This window comes from Marmota marmota, unplaced genomic scaffold (assembly GCF_001458135.2).
Source record: "Marmota marmota marmota unplaced genomic scaffold, marMar, whole genome shotgun sequence".
Taxonomy (NCBI): Eukaryota; Metazoa; Chordata; class Mammalia; order Rodentia; family Sciuridae; genus Marmota; species Marmota marmota.
The window spans coordinates 7,345,982-7,362,546 of NW_025999853.1; the positions used below are offsets into that span (position 1 = coordinate 7,345,982).

A 16,565-nucleotide genomic window follows, 5' to 3' on the forward strand; every position below is an offset into this window, starting at 1 on the left:
CCGGCTTCGAGGCTGTCACCCGGGTCTTGTCTGTCTGTACAGTAAGTGTGTCTTCATTAAGAAAAGAACATATAATAATAATAATAAAAACCCCAGTGTTCATTTGTGGGAAGAGATGACACACTGATGTCTGTGACTTGTGGCTTACGTTTATGTGGAGATTACACATGTCATCCTTTTGTAAATGAGTGATTTTAAAAATCGAGATTTACGCCACGTTCGATCCAACTCGTCCCTCGGAAGTGTGGATTTTCGTGTCCACGGAGTTTTGCCACTGCCACCACTATTCAGAACATTGACCTCGTCCCCCAAAGAAACCTGTCCCCGTTGGCAGTGACTTCTCGCTTCCCCCGACCCCACCCCTTCGCAACCACTAATCTGCTTTCTGTCCCTGTGGGTTGCCTGCGGTGGACCTTTCCGATAAATGGAATCAAGGATGGGTGTCTTTCCGTCTGGCTTCTTTCACGTAGCATAGGGTTTTCAAGGTTCATTCATGCTTTAGTGTGCATTAGTACTTTATTTTTGTTAATAGCTGAATGATTCTCTGAAGTGTCACACAGTTCCACCTTTTGCTCATCTGTTCACCAGTTCATGTACGATTGGGTTTGGTTTTATTTAGATATTGAATATGATACTGCCATGAATATTTGCGGACATATGTTTTGAGTGCACTTGAGCATATACCTAGAAGTGGAAGCGCTCTGTTTAACTTTTTGAAAAACTCCCAGGCGTTACCAAAGCAGCTGTACCTTTCTGCATCCCCTCCAAGCAGTGTATGAGGGTTCCCAGTTGCTTCACCTCCCCACCAGCACTTGTTATTTTCTATTGACTCCCTTTTAAGTTCTGGCCACCCTAGCGGGTGTGAAGTGGTACCTCTTTGTGGTTTTGATTTGCATTTCCCTAATGGTAGGGATGTCAGGCATCTTTTCATATGCTTATTGGTCATTTGTGTTTCTTTTTTTTGGAGAAATAGCTATTCAAATCCTTTGCCCTAATTGTCATTGGGTTATTTGACTTTTTACTGTAGAGTTGTGGTGTTCATTTATTTAAAAAAAAAAAAAGGCATTCTGGGTTTGGGGACTAGCACTGATTTAAAAAAAAAAAAGCCAACCAACACAATACTAAAATCTGTAATTCTTACACCTGTAGTGCTTATACAGGTATACAGGTACTTGGGTAAACGTTGAATAAGTGCCATTTAATCCTTTCACAACACTCTACTTATTATTGGCCTTTTTCCTGTCCCCCTTCTATTTTCTCTTATGAGAGATGCTTCAGAAGTCCTGACCAGAGTCAAGAGGGCTAACCTGTACTTGCTATTTTCATATATTCTATGCTTAGTTTGAAAAGTTCTGGTTATCACTTTAATTACAAATAATTTATATTGGTGTCTAGTTAGATGAGCTAATAATAGATTACTCAGTTAAATTACTCAGAATTTTATATGCTTCTTGCGAAACAGAGGGTCTTATTTTCCTCAGTTTGTGTCATTTTTAGTACAACCATGGGTGGTAAATATTTTTGATGGCATTAAAGAGCCACTTACAGGTGAATGAGCACTGTTATGCCTATTGCATGTTAATTTTTCAGTATGCACCAATTCAGCATCAGATCTTGATAGCAAAAATTACTTTGACAGCACTTCCAAGAATTCAGACTCATTTTGCACTAATCTAATAGATGAAAGAAAAAAAATATTCAACAATACCTGATAAAGTATAATAAGATTTATTTATTTAAAAAAAATTTAGTTGTAGATGGACACACTACCTTTATTTTACCTATGTGGTGCTGAGGATCGAACCCTGTGCCCCATGCATGCAAGGCGTGTGAGGCCCTGGATTTGATCCTCAGCACCGCATATGAATAAATAAATGAAATAGAAGATCCACTTACAAATAAAAAATATTTAAAAAAGAGAAAAGGTATATAGGGACCATGGCAATAAGATTTTGCAGAGTTGGGGAGAGAGACTGGGCTCAATTCTGAATACAGCATGGGCAAGTAGGAAGTGATATCCAAGGAGCAGAGTGGATAGGAAAGTACAAAGGGAGGCCAGGGTGTGGCTTCAGGGTAGAGTGCTCTCCTGGCATGCCTGAGGCCCTAGGTTGGATCCCAATGCTGAAAAAAAAATTAACAAAATAAAAATTTAAAGGCCTCCTTGAGAAGTACAAAGGGCAAACATCAGGGGTTGCGGTTTTCTGGCCAGTCCAACATAACAGGATTTTGGTAAAGATAGATCCCATGATCAATCACCTGGGGGAATGTGGGGGAGCCTGATTAGATAGTCAAGGTGGGAGTTTCTGGTTAAACTAACTCAGCAGGATTCTTTGCTAAACCTGAATTTTACAATGTGCACAGATGGCCCTAGGAGAAGGTTCAGGAATTGGATTAGAGTTTGGTCATGCAAGAATCTTTGTCACTGTTTAAAAGTGTACTACCAAATTTCAGAAGCGTTATAGAAAATAAAAATTTTGAAACAGAAACAGTGAAAAAAGCAACTGATTAAAAGTATGTGAAGTACAGTGCCAATACCCTGTAATCCCAGCTATTTGGGAGGCAGAGAAAGGAGGATCTCAAGTTCAAGGCCACCTTGCGCAACTTGACATGGCCCTATCAACAAAAAAGATAACAAGGATTGGGGCTGGGGCTGGGTACTGTGGTGCACATTTGTAATTCCAGTGGCTAGGGAGGCTGAGACAGGAGAATCAGGAGTTCAAAGCCAGCCTCAGCAATATAGCAATTTAGCGAGGCCCTAAGCAACTTAATGAGACCCTGTCTCTAAATAAAACATAGAAAGGGGCTGGGGATGTGGCATAGTAGTAGAGCACCCCTGGATTCAATGCCCAGTACCACTAAATAGTGTGTGGAGAACAGCTTCAGCTCTACTTCAACCTATGGATTATAAACAGTGGTAATATAATAATAATAATAATAATATTATTATTATTATTATTATTATATAATATTATAAACAGTGCTAATATTATTGACTTTTTTATGCCTTGCTGCCTTTATTAGAAGAATAAGATTGACATTTTCAGTGTATAACTGGTTTTTGTTTTGTTTTAGCTATTGAGATTTTTTTTTGTGTGGGGGGGAGGTGATTCTGGGGGTCGAACCCAGGGCCTTGGGGTGCAAGGTAGGTACTCTACCACTGCACTACATCTCTAGACCTTTTGAAAAGTTTTTGTTTTGAGACAGGTCTTGCTCTGTTGCCCAGGCTGGGTTCAAACTTGTGATTCTCCTGACTTGGCTTTCCAAGCACCTGGAATTACAGGTTTGCACCACTGTGCCCAGCTGTTTCTTCTTAATTTACGCACCTACTCAGATGAAACCGTAGCACCTGAAAAACTTCGGGTTTCCCTTGCGGGAAGGAAAGTCCTGCCCTAAGGTGTTTCCTCATAGGAGGTGAAATGTAAAGGAAAACTTTCTCTAAGGCAATATAAGCCCATAAAGAGCCAGCGAGAGCCTGTCTTATTGACCTTTATCCCTGTCTTAGCAATTAGATAAGTTACTGTAAGAGAAACTAATGATAGGGATGGAGAAAAAGAAGTGTCTCTTTAATCTTGTTTACATTTACTTAAACATGTGAAAGTTCTGTTGCCGTTCAGAGGGGGACACAAGCAGTCTCCTCATGAGTTGTGGGGTGAGTAAAAGGGTTTTGTGGGCTAGCCTAGGGGATCGGTCACCATTCACAAAAATAACTGCTATTATATTTTCCTTGGAAAAGACTAAACCTCTTAAAAAAAAAACTTTTAAAGTGGGTGACCATTTCATTATGTGGTTAAATACATAGATTATACAAGTTCATTTCCTTGTGTTACTACTCAAATATTTACCGAGTGTCTAATATGTTAACAGGCATGAGGCTGGGCCCTGGGGATTCAGTGGCGGTCAGGAATGGGTCCTCGATTCCATGAGTTTACAGTCTAGAACTTTGGGACCAGAGGAGGGGAATGAATTTCAAAGGCCAGGAAAGTGATGTCTATGAGCCAAGATCATGAGCAGGATCGGAGAAGCCAGGCGAAAGGGAAGAGAATGTGCAGTACCTGAGGGTGGAACTTTTCTAACTGCAAGTGCTTACTAGTATTTTGTGGCATCAGTTTAGTATCTTGTGTGACAGCATGTGTGTGTGTGTGTGTATGTGTGTGTGTTTGGTACTGGGGACTCAACCCAAGGTCACTTAACCTCTGCGCCACATCCCCAGCCCCTTTATTTTTGACACAGGGCCTCTCCAAGTTGTTTAGGATCTCACTAAGTTGCTGAGACTGGCTTTGAATTTACCATCCTCCTGCTTCAGCCTCCTGAGCTACTGAGACCACAGGCGTGCGTCACTGTGCCCAGCAAACCAGTGTTGTTGTTGTTTTTTTTTTTAAATTTTTAAAATATTTTTTTTTAGTTGTAGTTGGACACAATGCCTTTATTTTATTTCTTTATTTTTATGTGGTGCTGAGGATCGAACCCAGGGCTACCCACGTGCTAGGCGAGTGCTCTACCTCTGGGCTACAACCCCAGCCCCCACCAGTGTGTTTTTAAAAAAGAAATAAAATAGGAAGGATGGGTCACATGTAGCTACTTACTAGATGGTGAGGGTGGGTGGGGTTGTTTACGCAGGACGAGTTAACCTTATGAAAGTTTGGATTTATCTCAGAGGAAATGAGAAGGCACTGAATTTAGTTGGGGCCTGATTAGATCCATATTTTTCTGAAGGTCTCATTCAGTGTGGAGTCCTTCAACTCAAGTTCAAACTTCAAGTCTCTTGGCCTCGTGTTCCAGGTATTCTAAAATCTGGTTCCAGTCCATTCTAAAGCAGCTTTCCATTGTTTTTATTATTAGAATCTTCTATTTCATAAAGATTCTTTGCCTACCTTTGCATCATGAAGGCAGGCTCTGAGAACAGATCTTACTTTTGTCTTTTCACAGTGAATCTTGCAAGTAGCATGGTGCCTGGTACAGCTGGAGACTAAGAAAATTTTTGTTAATACAGTCTAATTATATACAGTTAATAGAAATGTTATGTAGTAGTGGAGGTGGCTTTGCTGCTCCTAGTAATAACTTGCTTTTGAACAAAAAAAAAGGTTTTTATTAGAATTTTTTTTTCTCAATTGAAGTCATGTTAGTGATAGAAATAAATTACCTTTTAAATAAGTGAATTTAACAAAATTTAATAAAAGAGTACTAGAGATAAGAAAAAAAAAAGCCAATATGCTTTCTATTTTTGGTGTTTCTCCTCCCAAAGAGTACAGGAAAACTGCACAGGTGATTCATAGGAACTAGCAATCCAGCAATTTTTTTTTTTTTTTTTTTTTTTCTGTCTTTGGTGGGGGCAGTACTGGGGATTGAACCCAGGGGCTTTGCCTCTGAGCTACATTCCCACCCTTTGTATTTTTTATTTTGAGATAGGGTCCTGCGAAGTTGCTAAGGCTGGCCTTGAACTTGCTATCCTGTCTCAGTCTGCAGAGTGAGTAGGATTACAGGCGCAAACCCCCATGGCCTGCTCAGGGATCATTTTATATTTTGTTTGAACTTAGAGGCATTTCTCTGAGTACTCGCCCAAAGGTAATTTTAGGAAGCTGCTAGGGAGAAAGAGAGGTAAGTTAAATTAAAACATATCAATCATTAGAGGTAAGAGGAAATAGATTTTGTTCTTAGAAGTAAGAATAGAACATCCATATGCCTCAAAGATCTTACAAATAAGAATATGAAGATGTCTCAGTTTGTTGCCAGAGAATCTACTGTCAGAGTACTATGACTTCACAGAATTAATTGTGAAACCCAATCTTGAAAGGAAAACTCTTCCAGTGTATCGTTCTGATAAGTGGCAAGAGAAGTTATGAAAAATTCATGAAAGGTAGAGATTTCAGTTCTGATTCAGGTTTATTGTAGTGTACTTTTGAGGTGTGGAAATTTTCCTAATTAGTTTTGTAGTAAGATTTTATACACACACATGCATACACATCTTGAACTAGAATGCTAGAGTCAAATTTTGCTAACATATGATGGCTTTTTAAAAATACTCATTGAATTGGATACTTCTATGTTCTACTGTGTCCTGTTTTAAGCAGTGCACCATAGAACCAAATGGAAACTATTAACTTGTATAAATTCACAGAAGGAAATAATTCCAGGTGTGGGAAAGTATTGTGCACACAGCTGTTCACTGCAATGTCATTTTGTCAAGAAAACATCCTGCTGTAGGGCAGTGATGCATTAACCTGCGCCAGGACACCTAAGGCCATTGAACCCACGTCTTCCCTCTCTCCTCCCACCTGGGCAGACAGTTCCCCAGAGGTGAGTTCTTTGAGCCCTTTAATGTTTGTGCTTTCTGACTTTTCTTCTAGCCCAGTGGTTTCCAATCTCTGAGGAGGGGTCTCGGTGTCTTCTTGGGTCAGGTAAAGTGGGGCAGAGTGGCTGGGGTACAGGGTGCGGGAACTAGTGTGCTTTGAGTTCACACAACCGTTTGGTGTATTGGCATTTCACATAGGGCTTAATTGAATCAAAGTGTTGCTCTTCTTAAAAACAAATGTTTATAAACAATTGGTCTAAAGCTGATCGTCTATCTGTCCAGAGGGAGTCTTTGTCCTACCAGAGAGAGATAATCAAGGAGGGGCCCTTAATAGCCTTTCCTATAGCCATAAGGTACAGGGAGCAGGAGGCTTCTCTAGTGGCCCCTGCCCAAGAGTGTTTTAGGACTCCTATTTTCATTTCCTGGTTTCTCCCCTTGTCTACACCCAGGGAGATGCCTTGATTCTTGGCCTCTGCCTTTGGAGATGGCCCTTTCTTATTCCTTTGGTAGTTACAAGCTGAGATCTAGGTCCCAATTAGAGGCCCCCAAAGATTTCCTTGATTGGGATGAGATTTCATTGTAAATTGCTACATCTATTTAAAAAAACAAAACATAGTTTCGACCATACAGTATTCCTCCTTGATGTACCAGAGAGGAGTCAACTAATAAATTTTCAGGATTTTTGCAAGTTGAATTGTTAAACACAGCTATTATTAAAGTTTAAATTACATAAACTTACAGATAATTTACATTAAAACAAAGGTTATAAATAATCAAAACTCTTAGCATCTCCATTTATCTTACTACAGTTTACTATTATTTCTGTTCTTGGGTTATTTACAACTATCCTTATTTGTAGAGTAGAAATCACTCCCCTTGCCCAACTATGAACGAATTGCAACCAGAGGTTGGCTACGGAGCTAAGAGTGCAGCAAAAGATAACGAAGCATTCTGTGAGAATCAATTGGCCATGGGGAACTTCAGGCATATGGTGTATTTTATTATTATTTCTGAAATGTGTTATACATCCTTTGTATCAATAAAATTTATAAAGTGCAAAAAAAAAAAAATGGTCTAGTTTAGAAAATGAAGTCCTAAGCCGCCTCCTTAGGAATTGCAGGTCTGCACAGATGGCCGCCTGCTGCTTGGTCATGGGAAGCTTCTGCTGGGACCTGTCCACATCCCTGCAGTTTCCTGCCGGGTTGCTGGTCTCTGTGTTAGATATACTTTCTCCTCTTCTCCCATCTCTCAATCTTACTTGTCCTTTAAGGTTCAGCTAATGATCACTTTAGTTATTCATTTAGTTGCCGAACAAATACATATTGTCACATACAAAAGTTGGTTGGATGCTGAGTAGGGAATATGTAGAATTTGTTTCAAAAGCTCATGGCCTTGAAAAGGATGACCTTCATGTATATGAGTGCAGTAAGATGTAAGGAGGTCAGAGCACTATGGGAACAGGAGCTTCTGGACTCTGTGGTCTGACGTCTATAACCAAGGCAGTTTATGCTATGGTTATGTTTCTGGGTCTTCAGAAAACATTTATTTATTAATATATGATGATATGGAGAGTTCAACTGTGAATCAGAGGTGAGACCACTGAGCTACATTCCCACCCCTTTGTATTTTTGATTTTGAGATAGGGTCATGCCAAGTTGCTGAGGCTAGCCTTATACTTGCAATCCTCCTGTCTCAGCCTGCAGAGTCAGTAGGATTGCAGACCTTGTACCTGTGGCCATGTAAACTGGCATAGATCATACCAAAGAATACCTGCAGTGGCTTCTGTATCACTAACAGTGGTTAGAGAGTTCTGAATTCAAATCCTATGTCTTTATTTTTATAATATAAGAGATATTTATAATTATTACAGTATCTGCTCATTTGAAAATTATAAACCAGAGATTCAGTACAGCAATGTACAGCATTTTTGTGACTGTGTAACATAGCATATTCATTAGTAAGAGGAGAATGAGGTAGGATGTAAAGTTTTGAGCCTTTTATAAAAATATATACTAATAGTGACTATGAAAACATTAGGTAGCATTTACTGAAAGCTCAGTACAATTTTCTAAGTGGTTGATATGTATTAGGTCACTTAATCCTCACAATAACCCAATAAAGAGGATATTTATTTTTTTTCATGAGAAAACTGAAGTCTAGAAGCAAGTGTTCCATAGCTAGTGACAATCAAGATGTAATTTGGAAACAAATTTTCCCTCTTAACTGAAGTGTGAAAAAATTTGTTGAATTAGTCACTTATTATTTCACCATAAAAATCACTCAATATAAATCATGTTATTGACGTACCTAACAATAGCATAGGAAATAGCTCTCTAAACTGTGTTCAATTGCAGATTGTACAAAGCATTTGCTATAAAGATTCCACATGAATAATGCAATTTTAAATAGATAGTTATTATTCTCCTTTTAAAAAATGTACCTGACCGAAACCTATAAATTGAGGTCTGGAATTATGATCATGTGTGGATTTTTATAATCTGAATTTAAGCTCTTCTATTACTCCTAAGAACACATACTCTTCCTTTCTCAATCCCTAAAAGGCAGTGTTTAAAAGGCAGGCTAGTAGGCATGTATTTAAGCATCAGCAAGGGGGTACCACAAGAGAGAGAAAACTTAAATAATTCAATATTTTATAATTTTTTTTTGTACTGGGGATTGAACCCAGGGAGGCTTACCCGCTGAGTCACATTCCCAGCCCTTTTTTGTGAATTATTTAGAGAAAGGGTCTTTCTGAGTTGCTTAGGGTCTTGCTAACTTGCTGAGGCTGGCTTTGAACTTGTAATACTCCTGCCTCAACCTCCCAAGCTGCTAGGATTACAATGTTTTATAATTCTTAAAACAAGAAGCATTCATGGGAGAAATCAGGCTTTTTGGACACCTGAACTTATTTTGTTTGGCTTTTGAGCTACACCTGATGGGTTAGGGGAAGATGTACCTCAGTCCTCATGGTATTCTGGCCCTCTGGGGTAGCTTGGGCCTCATGTAGTTATTTTTCACAGTCATCCAACAAATAAAAGCTATAAATGAAATCATGGTATGAAAAATAGAATGTCGTAGACTAGTGAGTTTGCCTAGAGTGTTTGGGATCTATTAGCTGAATGAGGGCTGTTGTCTTTTAGTTGTGCTGTTCTTTGGGAGAATGTGTGGAGAGAGGAGGAAAGAAAGTAGAAGAGATTTTCGAGTTCCTGGGTGTTTAAAAATAGAGGAAACTGCAAGTAACCTTTAAAAATAAGTGTAGAATAATATTGACCAGGAAAATTTTTATGGATATTTTATGAAATGCAAAAATTGGACACAAAACCTTATGTATAACATAAACCCAGTTTTTGTTTTAAACATGTATTTGGAACAGTCAAGTTCATTGCATAGACCAGTGATCATCTGTGGATGACGGCTTTCCAGGATGGACAGTTTTTGTCTACCCTCAGTTCTTTCTTTATGTAGAAAGAAAAAGAATAAAAGAGAACTCTATGGACATGAGAAGCAAAGGATTGTCCAGTGTTTTTCTGAGCAAAGACCACGTATGGCAGGGAAATTGGGTGGGTGGCCTGGGAGTAGTTTGATCTTGAGCTTTGAGTTGGACCGAGAGTCCTCCAGAAAAGGGCTCCTTGTTTTTCTTTTGTGTTACCTGGTATTGAATTTTAAAAAGTGCTCGGCCATGACCAAAGTGTAGAGAAGAGAGATGATTGCAGGGGGTAAAGGTACTGAAATAGGTCATTGTTTCAATTGGATGCCAATTGAAACCACACTGTGTACCTGTCCCGCACCTCAGCAGCATGGAGTCTCTGCTCAGGAGTCTGGGCACTCAACCTCTTAGGGAGAGCAGTTTGGGGAGGCAGAAGGTCTAGCTTCATCCTTAGTGTGAAGGTGTCCCCAGGGACCCTCTGTGGGAGCTGTCTGTGCTGCTTAGTCACCTAGAGGAGGTAAGGGACTGCAGTGGCCAGCTCGCAGGTGGAGGGTGTCAATGCATGCTGGGGACAGGGAAAGGAAGGACATATGGAGGATGGGCAGAAGTGCTCTGAGTAAATATTTGAAATGCGACAGCCTGGAAAATTATGGGGCCTTCATGATCTTAAAGCCTGGAGTGAAATGATTATGTGTGGCAAGTACTTTTTTTTTTCCCCTTTTGCTTTTCTTGAAAGTTCATTTTTCTGTTAAACATTGGTACTTCGACTTCTTTTCTTCCTTTTAAATGTTGGCCCCTTGGCATCTTTTCTACACCTTAAAATTCTGGAAGCTTTTATTTTTAACTTTTAGCTTATTTATTCAGTGAGTCAAATTATGTTTTAAGTTGGTTGTAGAAGTGGGTATGCATTTTTAAAAATGGGACCTAAGAGTATTAGAATGTGATAAAAGAATAAAATATGAAAGTGTACTTTTGTATGAATTCCAAATAACAGTTTCTACTCATTTGAAATGATAATGAGCTATAGTTGCTTAGCTTCTAAATATGAGGATTTCAGATTTATTACAGATTTATAAGTGTTAGAGAAATAGTTAAGGATATGTTTTATTATCATGTACTCTATCTTTTGTTACACAAGTGTTGTGTCAGCTTATAAAAACCCCTACAACAAGTATTGAGTTAAAAAAAATAGAAGTACAAAATCATTCCAGAATAGGAATATAATATTAGGTGAATAAGTTGATCATAAGATTTGACTTTCAGATGGAGCTGTTTCCTCCCTGCTAAAAATAGATGGCTCCATCTCTATTAAAGAAAAGCAAAAATACCAGTATTCCAGTGTCAAGTCTCCGTGTGTGTGTGTGTGTGTGTGTGTGTGTGTGAGAGAGAGAGAGAGAGAGAGAGAGAGAGAGAGAGAGACAGAGATTTGCGAGAGAGTGGGGAACACCCTTTCTGTTGTTTGAGGACAATTCCTCAACTTCAGAATAGCTCTCTGGTTCAGCTTGTTTGCCCTCCAGCCCTTCTTAGTCCTGTTCCAAATAGCGGCACAAAAACTTAGGGTAATTGCTTCCTATATTATAAAACTGCTTATTTGTTGCTATTATTTAATCAAATCCCTAGTTCCATGATATTGTTCGCCTTCTGGTTGGTTTCCATGGGGGTAGATAAGACCTGCCTGGTGGCCCTGGTAGAACACACTGTACTGTCCTAGGCGGTACACCTTGTTCTTTGGACACCTATTTAATCTGTCAACATTTTCCCAGTGGGTAGAGTTGCTTTAACAGTTGATTCCATCTTTGTTGATCCATTGGCTTATTGACTTTGTTTTCTGTTTTTGTTTTGTTTTTGAGATAGTGTCACTGGGCTGCCCAGGCTGGCCTGGAACTCCTGGGCTTAGCCAAGCCTCCTGCCTTAGTCTCCCCAGTAGCTGATTTTGGCTGCTGCTTCTTCTTCTTTTTTTTTTTTTTTGGTGTAGCCTTCTTCCAAATAAAGATTCTTTAAAAATAATTAATAAATTTCTTTTGTTAGTGAGGGGGATTAGAGGTTCTCATGATTCTGAGAATGAAATGAGCTGCTCTGGGTCATTTGGAAGATTATGACACATATTGAGGATTTATTATACAAAGGATTTATCATTCCCACTATTATTTCTGCAGGCTTAAACAAATTCTTTGCAAATATTCAGCTATCTCTTAGGCATGAAGAAACGTTGGGGTTAATACCTTTTATGACATTGCTCTTTCCTGTCCGTGGGCGACCTTAAAAGTGAGAGGTGGCTTCAGGGCTGCTGGCTTCTGGATGTCAGTAGCTGAATCCTGCCTGGGACTGCTCAAGCTTCTGTGTGCTGGGTCGAGGCCACCGGTTTTATAGCAATCTGTGTATGCAGAGGTTAAATGCCCTTCACTCTTCTCTCATTTTCCCTTCTTGTCAAAAATGTTTGCTGTCACTACCTGTTGCCCTAAATGAAACTGTGAGCTCTCAAGCTGAGTTTAGGCAGAAAGCTTCCAGTTTAAGCCAATAAAGTTGAGATTTTTCTCAGAAGCCCTGTGGATAAGAATAATGAAAGGATAAAAATGGTTTAGTAAAAGCTTAGAGCTAGTCAAGGTGGAGAAGAGACTTCTTCAGTGTGATTCCATTATCAAGACTCATGGTCCTTGTGGCTGATACGTTCTTATAGAGAAACTCTTTGGAGACATGTGATCTCATGGTAGCTTCTTCAGGCAAGAGGGATTTTTGTTTTATTAGAAATAAAGAAGCTAAGTTCAGAATCATAAAACTAATGTCTAATAGGCTGCTGGGACTTTAAATTTTTCTCTTTAAAATGAGAGGAGTTGGGCATGGTGGAGCCTACCTGTAATCCCGGCTCCTCGGGAAGCTGGGACAGAAGGATTGCAAGTTCAAGGCCAGCAGGCCCAATTTTGTAATTTCAAAAATAAACAAAAAAAAGCACGGGGAATGTAGCTCAGTGGTAGAGTATTTGGCTAGCATGTGTGAGACCCTGTATGACCCCTGGTATCTTTATTTAAAAGAAAAAAAAAAGAGGGAAAATGGGTGAAGCCTAATTTATTCAGATTTGAATTTTTAAATGAAAATAATTAAAGAAAATTGAGCAGCCATAGAATCCGCTTGCTGCTTGAGTGCTGCAAAGAGCAAGTGGAGTGAGCATCATCCTTATCTTTATGAACCCATCCCACAATGAAGTACTGAGTGTTATTCAAAGGAATAAAAACAATTTATCAAACAAGAAAATAATTTGTACTGTATCAGCTGAGGTCCGGTTTTGTTTGGCATGGCCTTCCTAAAAGTTAATTGAGTTGACTACATAACGTATCTTGTTTTGTGATTAGTGCATTTTAATAACAAAAAGAAACATCAGACTCACAGAGGAACTGAAAGGAGCGGAAAACATGCTTGCAGAAGGGCTTAAGTAAGAAGAGGTAATAACCAAAGTATGGGTGGGTGGTTGTGTGCCTCTGTGGGTGTGATGGGACAGTGGTTTTTAGTGTATTGATATAAATATGTTTAAAAACATGTTCAACAAGTTTTTAAAGTTTTGACCAAATGTGATAATTACCGATAATAGATTACATCAAAACTCTTATTTTTTGTTATGAATTGTTAAATTACCATTCATACCTTTCTGAATGATTAGGCACAATTAATACCTGCCAACACAGCTTTGCTGAATGTTCTTTTTTTTTTTTAACACAGATTGAACCTGGGGGCACTCGACCGCTAAGCTATGTCCCCAACCCTTTTGCTCTATTTTATTTTAGAGTCAGGGTTTCACTGGGTTGCTTAGCATCTTGTTGTTGCTGATGCTGGCTTTGAACTTGCGGTCCTCCTGCCTCAGCCTCCTGAGCAGCTGGAATACAGGTGTGTGTCACTGTGCCCGGCCTTTGTTGGATATTCTAAGTATTATTTAACTTTTGCAATGGAACAGAATAACTCCTCAGGCACAATGGGCAGGTTTCTCCAAGATTCTGACTTAGGGGCTGGGGTTGTGGCTCAGCGGTAAAGCGATCACCTTGTATGTGTGAGACCTGGGTTCCATCCGCAGCACATAAAAATAAATAAGTTAAAATGAAGGTATTGTATCCAACTACAACTAAAAAATAAATATTAAAAAAAAGATTCTGACTTAGTAAACACACACATATGTAGTATACTTTTTTCCCTTAACTTTTAAAAATAAACAATTTTAGCACTAATGTTGGATTTTTGTAACTATAGTTGAACTCATAAAGGAGTGCCTGATATTTCTTTTCCTTTAAGTCACACACCCTCTGACCCAACCACGACAAGGTTGTTACAGGGAACCTGGAATGGATCTTTCCATAAATCCAAATGTACCCAGTGGTGCTCTTTAGTCTGAGGTTTTGTCTTTTCTACATTTTTTAAACTTTTTTTTTTTTTTTTAGTTGTCAGTGGACCTTTATTTTGCTTATTTATATGTGGTGCTGAGGATCGAACACGGTGCCTCACACATGCTAGGCAAGCGCTCTACCACTAAGCTACAACCTCAGCTCCTTTTTTTCCTATATTTTTGATGTTAAAATGTAGGCTGAGTTTTTAGGGGAAGATTGTATTTATTTAAACTTGGTAAAATTTGGGGCTGGGGTTGTGGCTCAGTGGTAGAGCACTTGCCTAGCATGTGTGAAGTACTGGGTTTGATTCTCAGCACCACATACAAATAAATAAAAATAAAGGTCCACTGACAACTAAAAAAAGAAAACCTTGGTAAAATTTGGGAGGAAATTTTTCTGTTGTTTGAGATTCACATGTTTGAAAACTCCTTGACTGTAGACTGGGGCCTTCAAGTGCTCAGGATGCCGGATCCCTTAAACTGGGTAGGCATCTGGCAGGCAGATTCCTTTAATAGACGCCTTTGGGAAGCTTTGTCAGGTTACGCAAGTCATGCAACCAGCAATTCCAAACTCTCAGTGACTTTCAGGGCCAGGAGCTTTGGTCATTTCTTGTGTTCTGTACCTGTGGGTGCTATGGTTGGCTCTGGTGCTGCTCTCCATGTGTCCCTGTCCTGGAACCCAGTCTGAAGCAGCAGCAAGTGCCTAGGATATGCCACTGTCAAAGACGGGGAAAAGAGACATACCTGGGTTGTTCCCGCTGCCCTTTGATGGCCTAAGCCTTCTCATGGCCATACCTGACACCCTGGAGACAGTGTCGCCCTCCCGTGGTGTGGCAGGTGACATGGCGTCAGGGAGGGAGAACAATCCTGTTTGGGAGAGGAGTAGTAAAAATGACATCATCCTGCTGACTCATTTGTAACATATATGACAGCTTAAAGGGCAGTAATGAGCACTCTGAGCTTAAGAAACGCAGCACCTCTGCAGCCCCCAAGAGCTTCTGCACCACTCCCCCGCCCCCACCTCTCAGCAATTGTGTTGGTCGTGCCCTTCCTCTTATACCCCGTTGTACAAATATGCCATGGTCTTTCCACTCAGGGATCAATTTCATTTTTTTTGTTGGTATGAACAGTGCTGCTGAGAACATCTTCCAGTGTCTTCTAGGGGACAGTGCAAGTTTCACCAGGGGCGATGATTGGGTGGGGTTTCTGGATGGTAGGGCACGTGGCTGTGATTTTAGTAGATAATGCCAAGTTCTTTTCCAAGGTTCTGACAGATTTTAATATGTATGGCGATCATTTGGGATACAATTAAAAGTGCAGATTTTGATTTAGTGGGTAGGTTGGGTTCAGGGTGGGAGCTGAGATCCTACAATTTTTTTTTTTTTTTTTAGAGAGAGAGAGAGAATTTTTAAATATTTATTTATTTATTTATTTTAGTTCTCGGCGGACACAACATCTTTGTTTGTATGTGGTGCTGAGGATCGAACCCGGGCCGCATGTATGCCAGGCAAGCGCGCTACCACTTGAGCCACATCCCCAGCCCCGAGATCCTACATTTTTAACAAACTACCCTTGCTGCTGTAGCCGCTGGACCATAGGCCATAGTCTCGAGTAGCAAGGTCTAAGGTACTCAGATAGGCAGAGTCCCCCCTGTGTTGGTTGTGCCTAACGCACAGAGTCTTTGGAACAAAACTGAGAAATAACAACATTTGCTACAGCTAGGTCTACCTAAGTTTTTAAAATCATGTCTTTTTTTTTTTTTTTTGCAGTACAGAGGGACTGAACCCAGGGCCTGGAACAGCTAGCCAAGTGCTCTACTACTGAGCTACACCCCCAGATCTTTGTTATTTTATTTCTTTTGAGACATGGTTTCACCAAATTGCTTAGGCTGGCCTTGAACTAGCTGTCCTCCTGTCTCATCCCCCCAAGTGTGCAGCCACCACACCTAGCTTTACGCCTGACATTTTTATTGACATTGTTTAGATAATGTTTATTTTTAAATACTTGTTTTTATGGATTATAGTGTGATGTTTTGATCTAGGTATACATTGTAGAAAAATTCAGTCAAGCTAGTATATTCCTCACCTCACCACCTTGTTTGTGTGTATGTGTAGAGAACACTAAACTCTATCATTTGAGCAGTTTTAAAGCATGCATTACTATTAACCATGGTTATGCACTGTAATATGTCACTGAAGGCTTATTCTTCTCTCACTGAAACTTTGATCAACATCCTCTGTTTCCCCATCCCTTCTCCTTTTCCCCTCCAGTCTCTGGTAATTACCTTTTCATTCTCTATGACAGCAACTCTTTTAAATTTCACATGTTAGCAATTTCATGAAGTATTTGTCTTTGTGTGCCTGACTTATTTCACTTAGAATAATATCCTCTCCATCCATGTTCTGAATGACAGAATTTCCTTTTTTTTGGTAGGCTGTATACTAGTCCATTGTGTATGCATACCACATTTTCTTTATCCATTC

General features: G+C 39.7%; 1 protein-coding gene across 2 annotated transcripts in view; it reads left to right on the forward strand.

Annotated features, from left to right (window-relative positions):
- Slc41a2 (solute carrier family 41 member 2) overlaps nt 1-16,565 on the forward strand; it is a 135,950-nt gene continuing 119,385 nt past the window's right edge. Inside the window, exon 1 of one of the 2 annotated variants that reach the window (XM_048802829.1) lies at nt 1-41. The gene's annotated coding sequence lies outside the window, so the exon portion shown is untranslated. Of the gene's footprint in view, nt 42-10,024; nt 10,234-16,565 lie in introns of those variants that run through there. The other variant, XM_015482823.2, reaches the window with a different exon arrangement.